Raw genomic sequence first — 8175 nt, forward strand, 5'->3', positions numbered from 1 at the left:
TGAGGAGTCTCTGAGACTCGGGGTTTTGGTTCAGGCAGCTGGGCAGACAGTGGGCCATTTGCTGTGATGGGGGAGATCCAAGGTAGCAGAGAGGTTTGGGGGGTCAGTCCGGACTGAATTGTATGTGGAAAGTTTGAGAGCCAGGAGACCTCCAGGAAGACAGTCAATTGTGACAACATGGGCGCAGAGGTCAGGGAGAGGTCAGGGCCCAAGACATTTGAAAGTCATTGGTGAAGAGGAAGTTCCCAACAGCAGAGGGCTGCACAAAGCCAGCTGGATCTTGGGGAGTGCCCAGGGATGCCAACTTTTAAGGCTGATCCAAGGACCATCAGCCCTCCCTTTTTGCTTCATTCCTTGGTTCTTAGGGCTTCCTTGCTCTTTCCTCAGGACCCAGCAACTACACACTCAGGCCAATGACACCCCATGGGTGGGTGCATCAGGCCTGCCCACCACGATGCCCTCCCCCACCTATGCCTCCAGCTAGCCAGCGTACTCCCTCCAGGGCTGGAAATGCATCCCCCACCTGTGGATCTCAATCCCCTAGCCTCATCTCCAGCTCGAAGTGTCATCAGGCACCCAGAAGTGGCCACTGCCTTTATCTGCCTCCTTGGGAAAGAGCCATTGGGGGCTGCATTAAAAATTAAAAGGAGGAGAAATCATTAGACCAGAAACTTTTACAACTTCCCAAAGTCCTGAGGGACATCCCTCACTGCCCTCTGTGTTTGGAGATGGAGTCCAGGCCACGGTGCTGAGTGGGAACCTGGGACCCTGGCCCTGCTCCCACACTTGCCTGCCTCTGGAGCTTACGGGCCAGGATCATGGTTGCAGATGCAGGCTTTCTGTTCTGGGCAGGATGGGTGGTTCTGGAACAAGTTTCCTTCAGGACTTTTCTGAAGTGCCAGGGCTCCCTCAGACTCTCCCTGACACACCGTTCGGGCAGGCACATCTGCTTATGGTTCTTCAGGTCCCAGAGGGCCCTGGCCTTGAGCCTTGAGGCCACCCTCTGCTCCTTGTTATGCACCTCTGCTTCTGGGCAGAGCACTCTACCTCCTTCTAGCACCTCCCCTAGAGGCCCTCCAAACCCTCACAGAGATGAGAGTCCCCCTCACCACTCAGGCTGAGGGCCCAGCAGGAGTTGTGATAAAGGTAACATGAATTGGGGCATGAGGGGGTGGTGGCCCACAGAGTGTCTCTGAGATGGCTGGAGGGGGTCCTTGGGGATCTCTCCTCCCAGCCCTCAGGCCACCAACTCATAACTCTCTCTCTAAATACACACTCATTTCACGTTCCCTCAGGCCACATCTCAGGCAAAATCCCCTGCGTAGCCTCTTGGGGGCGCTGCAGCTCCCTTTGTGATGAATGCAGAGCTGGAGGCCCATGGGCCTGCCTTCAAGCTTGGCCACCTTTCCCTGCATGACCTTAGGCTGTGACTTCCACCTCTGAGCCCTAGTTGGTTCATCTCCACAGTGGGGTGGAGGCCCACCTTGCAGGTTGTCAGGGATCGCTGGGCTACAGGGAGGCATGTTTTCTGTTTGGGCTGACTAGGTACCTCCCCTCCCAGCCTCAGTCTCCCTGTCTGTAAGAGAAGGGAGTGCTTGCTGGGGTCTGGACCAGTCTCCAGAGCCTTCTCATGCCATGGAGGTGAGAGTGGGTTTAGGCTCCCCTGATGAGAGATTTCCCTGTGCAGACCCCTCTCCAGTGTCTCAACACTGGAGGCACACCCTGTGGGGCAGCCTGGGTATGCAACGCCAGCTGACTAGGAAATGACTCAGGCACATGGATTTTCCTGGAAAGAGCCAGCTGAGAACACCAGGTCAGGGAAATATCCTCGCCCGTTCTGCCCTCTGTGCTGGCCGAGAGGAGGTGATCCCAGGCTACTAAGGGCCCAGGGTGCTGCCTGGTAGGAACAAGCAGTCATGAAGTCTGTCCCTAAGCCCGAGGAGAGTCACATTGATTGGATACCCACTGATGCAAGGTGGGCCTGGCCGGGGTGTTTCATCCTCCTCCCCAATTCAAGGCTCACAGCCCTCTGAGGGGCAGAAGTGGCTGCCCATTGTTTTTTATCACCCATACTCAGGAGGGCACTGGCCTGGCCCACAGGCATCAGGACAGACACAGTGGAAGGAGGAGGGGAAGGAGCACCCCATCCCATCACCCCTGGTTGTGGGCCCTCATTCCTAGCGCCCTGCAGCCTGTGCCCACCAGCCCACTCCCCACTCCTGGGTGCTCTTACAACTCTGTGCCTACGTCCCCACGCATCTGGCCAGGGCCACACTTGTTTCCCTCTCCCTCCAAGGGGCCTCCATCCCCATGCTTCCCTGACACAGCTTCTCTCAGAGGTGCACATCTTCATCATCACAGCTTGCTGTCCCTGGCTGCACCTAGCCAGTCTCAGGCATGGCCCATGTGCCCTCTAGGGCAAGGCCAAGTCAAGACACTTACCCGGTGTCTGCTGAAGGAAGTCCCAGGAGCAGCCTGGGTTGAGGGCTCCTGTCTGAGGTGGAGGTGAGAAGGCCTCAGATGAGGATTCCATGGACCCCGGGGAGCAGGAAGAGCCCCTGGAGGGGGAAGGGAGGGTGTCACAGCATGAGCCAAGTTAGGAGGTGCAAGTTGAGCCTGAGGTCTTTCAGGAGCTGAGTAGTGTGAGGGAGCAGGCCTTCACTGCCAGCCAAGGCAGGGGATGCTGTGAGCCAGTAGTCTCTCTCTCAGAAGCTCCATGAGGTGTGGGGTTGGGGGACACATGGACAGGAGCATGGATGGCCAAGCTCTGGATCTAAGCCTCAGTGTGTGAGTATGTGGGTGGTACTGGGTAGGAGGAGGGACGGATGGGCATGCAGAGGATTTTGGTGATAAACATGTGGTGGTTCAGTGAATGGAGGATGGAGCTGAGGCACTATAGCTGTGCTGCTCACCCCTGGGGCTGGAACCAGGAGGCTGTGGAGCCAGGAGGTACCTCTGAAGGCTTGGGTCCAGTCAAGGGGGAGACCACAGGTGGGCCCTGGGCCAGATTCAAAAGCCTCCTGTGCCTCAGTGGGCACTGGCCAAGGCACTGTGGCTTGAGGATTCAGTGATTCTGGAGTCAGACTCCCTTAGTTTCTCTGTGCTTCAGTTTCTTCACATGTAAAATGGGGTAATATAGACTTTGTCAGGTTGTTGAGGGGATTCCCTGAGTCCCTCCTCAGCCCAGAGGGCAGCAGCAACTTTGCCTGATCCATCTTCCCTTCCATGAGCCTGACCTGATGTTTTCAAGGGGAAAATTGAACCCTCGTCCCCAGTGAGAACTCACAGCCCTGCACTCTGGCCCATACAACCTCTGCTTCTCCCTCCCTGCCATCATGGGCTCAGGGATCCTCCTCTCCTTAGCCAGCCCTTCTTTCCTCCAGCATCTCTCTCCCTCTGCCCTGGCTCCTTCCTGTTAGTGTTGAACACATTGTCTGATGTGGTCCCATCCTACTGCTCCCTCTTGTATACTCACCACTCCTCAGGCCATGGCTGTCCAGTCTTGCTGTCTCCACAGTGTCCAGCCTGGGCTGGGCTGGGCTGAGATCAGGTAGGGAGGAATGGTTGGTGGGGACCAGGCTGAGACCCAGAGATTCCAGGGGTCCAGGGTGGCTGGGCTCTAGGGGTAAAGACAGTGACCAAGGGAGCTCTGGGGGGCCTGCCTCCCCCTGGCTACGTGGCACCCACCCTCTGGCCCCATAAACTACTTGGACTCTCCTGTGACCCCAGCTTACCCTGCATTCTCAGACCTTCATGTCCTTGCTCCTCAGTGCCATCTGCCTGACATCCTTCTCTGCACCTCTCTCTGCCTGGAGAATTCCTACTTCCTCAAGCTCCCTGTGCATCACCTCCTTTGGGAAGCATCTCTGACCAGATCTACACCCGTCCATCCATCGCTCTGTCTGTTGTAAGCCCTGTCACACTGTTCTCGACCAAGTGGACACGGCCAAGAGACCTCCAAAGCCCTGACTTGGTGTCTCTCTAACCCCTTGCCCAGCCTGGGTAAGCCGGGGAGGGTCCTCAGGGTGTTTGCTGAACTGAGTCAAATACAGATTCGAGGCCAGGGTGGGAGGAGCAGAGCCCCTTCCTGGAGCAGGAGGATTCACATCGTAGAATGACGTGGGCGATTCCTCTCTGAGTTCTCCTCCTCTTAGCCACTTGCCTTCCTTGCAATTTCTCTTTGCTTTATTTTTCTATATTTCCAAGTTTTTCAGTAAAGTGCATATATGCTTTCTTTTATTGCCATCCCAATGAAAAACTAGAATTTTAAAATTAAAATAAAAAATAAAATTCCTGGTTGAGGTAATCTGCCTTCCTACTGAAGAAGCACCTTGGATTTGCGCAGGTGGGAACTTTGGTCTTCAGAGGGCCATTTGGGGATGTACTCTGGGGTGGTGCTGCCCCCTGCTGGCAACTGGACTTATAGACCAGGCACTAAGCATGGTCTGGGCAGGCTGGGAGATAAGACGTAACTGATAGACTGCGGGGGAAATGCAGCGATCACTGGGTGAGGAAGTCAGGGAGTCATCAGCCTTCTGTGGCTGAGCATGAAGTAGAAATGCCCAAGCTGACTGGGAACTGACCCCCACTTGGTTCTGGGCCCCAGCCCAGGGCTGTGCTTGCACCAGACTGTGCTGCCCCAGGCAGGGTCTGAGGTTTGCAGTCAAGGGTGAGCCTGAGTGGGCTGGGCTCACATTCATCTCAGTCCAACCTGGAGCAGGCTGGACTGCTCCATAAGAAGGGCAACGAGGATCCCCCACCATATGTGAAAAGACCCTTCCCTCCTCTCAAGCATGTCGCCTCAACCAGTCACCCCCTTCACTGCAGTGGGTCGTGCCTTTGCTGACCTCCCTCCCTCAACCCTCTGATCTTCCCGCGCCAGGTTTGTGTCTGACCTGACCACTCTTCCCTGCCTTCTGCAGTCATCAGTCACTAACACACAGGGCTTGGGCCTGAGGAGCGAAGGGAGAGAGATTGGGGAAGAGTTGTGGGCTCCCTGCCACTCCTATCACAGGTCTTCCCTCCTTCCTTCATTTCAGTCTCCAAATCTTTGCACTGGCTGTTGTTCCCTCTGTCCAGAGCTCTTTCCTGCCTGATTGCCACATGGCTGGTACTTTCTTGTCATTCAGGTTTCAAACTATGTGTTTGAAAGGTCCTCCGAGAACATTCAACGTAACGCAACTTCCTGGAGCCGCTCCATCTGTCTAGTTGATGGCCATATCCCCAGCTCCAGCACAGGGCCTGACACCTAGGTGCTCAGCCAGTGTTTGCTGAAGGTATGAACTCTAAGGCACTGAAGGAATATACAGCCATCCAGCCTGGAGTGAGAATAGTGTGGCTCCAGGACAAAGGGCCAGAAACTTCGAGAAGGGGTCCTGGGGGGGGGGGGCGGGCAGCCAGATAAGAACAAAATGGCGGATTGCTGGCTACCTCCCCACACCTCAGGTGAGGGAAGCTCCAGCAGCTGGTATAAATTTAACAACAGACTCAAGAGTCTGCTTTGTAGCATTTGCTGATTTCAACAGTGTGAATACTCTTACTGTGGCCAAGTTCATGCTACAGATGGTTGATAACAGGCTGGCAACTTTTTTTTTTTTTAAGATTTTATTTTTCCTTTTTCTCCCAAAGCCCCCTGCTACATAGTTGTCTATTTTTAGTTGTGGGTCCTTCTAGTTGTGGCATGTGGGACGCTGCCTCAGCGTGGCCTGATGAGCGGTGCCATGTCCATGCCCAGGATTCGAACTGGTGAAACCCTGGGCCGCCAACACAGAGCGCGCAAACCAAACCACTTGGCCACGGGCCGGCCCCAAGCCTGGCAACTTTTAAAAGATTCAACAATTGGCTCTGTGAGCCAGTATGAGCTGGTTCCAGCACCCTGGGCTCTGGCCCCCTGAGGACAAGGTGTGGGAGAAGGATGGCAGGTCAGGCCACAGGGCCAAGCTCCTCCTCACCAGGGCAGAGGGCAGCAGGACTGGCAGAGGCTGACAGCTGCTGACCCACTCTCTAGAGAGTGAAGAGGAGGTGACAAGCAGTGACTCATTCTGGGAACAAGGGAGCGGGGCAGAAATGCTTGCCCCAGCCCAGGATGAAAATAAGACCAGCCACCAGGTGTGGGTGGGAGGGCAAGTGGGGGCAGGGGAGCAGGAGAAATGGGAAATCCAGTGTAGAATCAGGCCTCTCACTATGTCCTCTCAGTCTCAACTCCCCGCAAGGGCCCTGGAGTGCACTAACCCAGTGGCATGCCTCCCCCTAGTGGCTACACTGGAAACTGCAGCAGCATCCTCAACTCCTTCCAGGGCCAAACCTAACAATGACTCTTCCTTGAGCACCTATAGTGCTGTCACTGGGCCCAGATGGAGAGAGGTGGGGCGGGGTGAGAAGAAAACTATTTTTATGGGAACACAAGAATTTATTAGGAGGAGAAATGTGGAGGAATATCTTTCTGAGCTGGTAGCAGATGACTCTTCCGCTTCCTCCTGTCCCATTCAAGTAGCTGGGCTGTTCCCAGTGACAACCTCAGGCGAGGGGTGGAAAACAGAACAAAAGGAGTGGGACCCCAGAATCCAGTGTCAGTACTCAAAGTCTTTTTGGGACTTGTGAGGAGTCAGAGAGGCTGATTGCTCCTTAGCCTGGTGACAGAGGAAGGCTCACTCTGCCCCTTGCCCGCAGACTGGAGGAGGTGCACCCAGGGGGAGGCTGGGGAGCCAGAGAGGAAGGCACTCAGGGGCTAAAGGGTCAGTGGGGCCCAAGGGTCAGGTGGCAGACCAAAGCCACACTCTGATACCCCAGCCTTCATCATCCAGGTAGGTCTGTGCCGCCTCAGGCCACACTGGCTGCCTTTCCACTGGGTCCCTGCCTACCTTCCTATTTCAGAGAAGAGCTCTCTCTGGAATAGTGCGGACAACCCAGAGGCAGGCAGCATTTGAGTTGGTCTCTGAAGTAGGAATTCACCTGCCGAGTCAGGATCAGGACGTGCGAGGTTGAGGTGGCAGTGTGGGGGAAGGGTTAGAGGTGTGAAGAAAGGTGTGTAGTTCATCCAGGAAGCCACAGCGCTTCTGTTGGCTGGAGCCTCGAGGAAGGCTGGTTGCTGTGGGAGTAAGGAAATAGAACTAACAGGTAGAAGCAGGCCTTTTATGCTCTCCTGATGATATGGACAAGGTCTAGAAGACCCTGAGGACTGGAAAATTAAGTATCAGACCAACCTGGCCAGATCTGCATTTTCTCAAACTCAGTCTGGCTTCCCAGTAGACCACAGAGCACCAGGGTGTGGGTTCTGGGGCCCATCTGGTGGAAGGGAGGGCTGCAGGGGTTGGGTGGAGTTTGAGGGTGGGGAGAGATGCTAAATTATCAGGCAAGAGAGTTACCAAGACCTGAGTCAAATTGAGACAAGTTGTTCAGAGAGTTTGGTTTATTTTCACAGATGCATAGAAACCAGTTTAAAAACCTTAGGTACAAATGAACATGCCCCTGAGTTCCTCCCTTGAGTCTTGTTCAGAAGGAGGAGGACACGACTCCTCTGCTAAAATAAATACACTTCACATTGCACAAGGTAATAAATAAATACATAAATAAATAAATAGCCTCAATAGGATAAAAATGAGAACATAGTTGCAAAAGGCCAATTGGGGGCTATACGGCTCAGAAATTAAATTATTAATAATTTATCATCAATTATGAATTAAATGATGAATTAAAAATTCATCATTTTCTACCCAGGAGAAAATGAAATCCTTCCAGTCCTGGACCGTGTGAGAGATGTGCCAGAATCTTCAGAGAGTCTGCTATTTCCAACGTCCCAAGGCTCTGTGGTGAGAAGGTGCAGAGAGAGCTGGATTCTGGACTGAAAGTTTTAGGGCTCAGTGTTTGTTTCTCAGAAAGTTCTCAAGGGTTTCCAGATATCTTATCAATTTCTTCTGGAAATCACCCCAGCTATCCTTCTTGATGCTAATTGAGCGTTCCCAATCTGTCTCCTGTGAATAAAACAGGAAGATGGCATTAGATGAGGCCAAGTTGGAAGGCAAATGACAGGGTAGGGGTGAGGTCATCACTGAGGGCACCTTCTTCAGGGGCATCTTGGGGGGCAGCTTACCATGGGCATGGGGGTAGGCAGGTATGACTGTAATTCCTGTGGGAAGAGACCAAAGCAGACAGTCAGAAACCCCCTGGGAAAGGAGC

The sequence above is a fragment of the Equus przewalskii genome, chromosome 13 (assembly GCF_037783145.1).
Source record: "Equus przewalskii isolate Varuska chromosome 13, EquPr2, whole genome shotgun sequence".
Classification (NCBI taxonomy): Eukaryota; Metazoa; Chordata; class Mammalia; order Perissodactyla; family Equidae; genus Equus; species Equus przewalskii.